Below are 3740 nucleotides of genomic sequence, written 5' to 3'. Positions count from 1 at the left end.
TCGTCTTACAAACTTGAAATGCATAAAATTTACATGTACCAATTTCAATCATTTAATAAAGTTTATATGTGTAGAATCTAAATGTACAATTTATACATCTTTATTTTTTCTTTTAATGAAAATGATTCATCAGAAAATGACCTCTCTCTTCTTGAAATGATTTTAAAAGGAACAATTACATTACATATATTATGTCAATCCCTTGTTTAACTAAAAACAAAACTAAAGACAAACAAATAAATGTATTACATTAATGTATGCATGTACATGTAATTGTCTCATGTGAAGTCTATTTTTATATACTTTTTTGTTTACTTTTTGCTGTGTTTGATAACTCACAAGCTACTGCACTTTGATTGGACATACATGAAATTCTAGATGAAGCTCATGCACCTAAAATATGCTGTCAAAATAATATTTTATCAAGCATTTATGAAGATCTGAAATCAAACCTGATCAAATACAAAAAGAAATATAAATTAAACGTTTATACCTTCCTTTTATTCAAATATAAGGATGACGATGATCATTCATTCTCTGAAGAATTAGTCTGAAATTAACACAAGTCAGAGCACTTATTTTATCGAAAGCAAACTAAAATGCTTGTTAATGTTCTTACATTTGAAAGATACAGGATTTAATAATTCCCAACATTATAGTAACCACTTTAAAGGCAAAATCCCTCTTTCTCATGTGCAGAGAGTCTTTTCTGAAAAGGGTATTTCAGATTTTGAAATTTCAAAAGTTTACTTTTCAGGATTAAACACTCGCAACATTTTGTAGTCACACTACAACAGAATGTATGTGAATTTAAGTGAAATAAGGTACAACTAGTTAGTCTTGTATCCTAAACTGTGAGGTCAAGATTTCATACTTGTATGAATATTGGCATGTGGGGGATTTTGATTCTTTATTTCAATAGGCCTCCTAGGTGTAAATATTAACCTTTAGCCTGTTGGCGGAAAGTCAGTTTGCCTTTACGACCAGTGCAGACCAAGATCAGCCTGCATATCCTTGTAGGCTGATCATGGTTTGCACTGTTTGCTATTCAGTCAGTAATTTTCAGTCAGCATCCCTTTGAATAATAAGTGGTACTGCCTAAATTGAATGATGGACCAGTCGATTTTAGAAATTTAGCTGGGTAAAGGTTAAAACCATTTCAATGTTGTCTCAATTAAGCCATTTGCATTCAAACTATTTATCAGTTAAACAGTCATCTGCAGCTTATAACATTCTAAGTTATGTGTAGCAATTGATGCAATTAAATATTTCAATTTCCAGCGTTTAATTTTCTTCTGTAAAGTATGGGATTTCTATATAGCTTTCTACAGATACTTAGGCAAACACGCACATTATTGTAAATTACTAAATATGATTACCTGTCTATAAGCATCCACTCACCTCATACATCTTGGAAGCTTTATGTTCCAGTAGTAATTTTCAAAAGACACTACAAGCAGCTGAAAAACAAAACAGATAAATTTATGAAAATATGTACATTTTGAAATATACGTATGTCTTTATCTGCTTTTTACAGTCTCTTACTTAAATTAATGTCATGTATTTTACATAAATAAGGCATGTTAGTTGTCATTTACAGCACATGTGTCATCTTGGTAAAATATCTAGTGTACAATCTGTTCAAGGGAGGTAACCAGTTACCTTTTTCATATGATTTTCAGCACAAATATTCTGAGACTTACCTGTTTTCATTTTAATATCATTCTTTAATGTTGATACTTCCATCTGTTGATACAACACTCCACTAATCGAGGTATTGACAGATTGTCAACCGACAGTTTAGACTTTCATTTCTGCCTAAGAGATTTTGCCAAACAGTGTCGCTATTCAGCAAATGTCAATGTGGAGTTAGTTTGAAGAGATATCTCATGCAAATTTAGCATAAAAACTCTGACTGTCTTTGTGTTTATACACTAAAATCTTGCAAAATATGAGTACAAAACTGATTTCAGGTAAATCCAGGAATTCAACTTAGATTAAGCTCTTTTGAACTTTCCTCAATGAAGAGCATCAAGGGGAGGTAATAAAAAAAGGAAAAATACCCCAAATCATGAACTTTGGCCCAAATCTACAAAATGTGTCTGAATGACAAACTACAACTTATGTTCCGTTTTAAAATGTCATCTTCCCTCTATACAAACAAATATACTTTACTACTGAGATCTGTGTAAAGCCCAATTATTCTCAAATCAGCTAAGTGTAATTGACTTATTACACTTTTCCAAAAATGCAAAGACGTGAGTCGTTGCTGTTCACAAACTTATTTGCCACCGCATCGAGATCAATACTGTCTGTTGCCTCTTTGTGAATATGTAAAGTCATATGACATAAGTTAAACTTCATTTCTTATTTTGTTTGAAATATTATTTTTTTTAGTAAAATCAATTGATGTAATTAATTCCTTACATCTTAGCGGTGTGATAAATCTTAACACTTACCTCTTTCATTAAATAAAAACATGATAATCATTTATCTGAATTTTATCAGTTAATACCTTAGATCTTAAACGTACCATTAACTAAAGACATGCCAATTAAAAACATGTTGATTTGTTCATGCGTAATGAAGTCCAATCACGGACACGTGTTTATGACTCCAATTAACACCCCCGATCGTGTCACCGTCACCACGGTAACACACTAATCTGGACAGCGTGTATTAAGGTAAGGTAAGTTTTATTTACCGTCGCTTGGTGGAATAATTAACATAAGCTCTATAGAGCTTTTCTGCGACCCTAAATTAAGAACAGTTAAAACCAATTATACCTCACCCCCAGCGATTTGCCATTTACAGCTGGGTCGACCGAGGCAATCGTGATAAAGTGCCTTGCCCAAGGACACACCGCAATGGGTGTAGCCAGGATTCGCACCAGGGGCCTTCACCTCCGTAGGAAAGCGTCTTAGCCCTTTCGACCAATGCGTCCACATGTTTTAACGTCCAATTGTTTAACACGAAACAAAATTTAGTATACTATACAAAATATTGGGTCCGCGGATCTGCGACTCCAAGTTGTGAATTTACAAAAAATCGTTTTCGGGCAAATTATTGGGGCCGCGACCGCCGCCTCTTCGGCCCCACTTCCGACGCCCCTGCAATATAAACGTATGCTTTGCTCCATAAATATCATTTTCCTTGCATTTGCAAATCTAGATTATACAAGAATCAAATAATTATTTTGAAATACTAGTTTGGTATGAAACCTTGTTTAAAACTTACAAGTACATAAATAAAGGACGCTTTCTATTATTTTCCAGATAACAAAAAAGGCACACCCCCTGATTTTTTTTAATTAAGGAAGTTTCCATGGCAACCGTCTTTTTTCATAATTTTGCGTGCTCTTCAATAAAAAATCAGTTTAAGAGACATTTGTGACTATAAGTTTTCAACTTTTTTTGGTCCTTACAGAAAACTGGTCTTTAAACACACCTGCTAGTAAGACATAGGTATCTATAACATTAATTTTGATTGCTCAGTGCGATTAGGGATTAACTGCCCAAAGAAGTTTTTAATGACCTTCGGGCCGTACGACCCTCAGGGCAATCAAGTATTAACCTCTAACTAATGAATGAGTTAGATGTCGCAGCACATCGACAAAAAAGATCATATATATTATCGATACACATATTTTATCTAAATATGGGGAATCTGTCTTCTGAATAAGAATTTTGGAGGTCTTGAATAGTCACCAGTGGAGGCTGATCTAAAAGAAAATCATTGCC

Source organism: Mercenaria mercenaria, chromosome 3, assembly GCF_021730395.1.
Source record: "Mercenaria mercenaria strain notata chromosome 3, MADL_Memer_1, whole genome shotgun sequence".
NCBI classification, from domain to species: Eukaryota; Metazoa; Mollusca; class Bivalvia; order Venerida; family Veneridae; genus Mercenaria; species Mercenaria mercenaria.
This window is presented reverse-complemented; position numbering follows the sequence as displayed.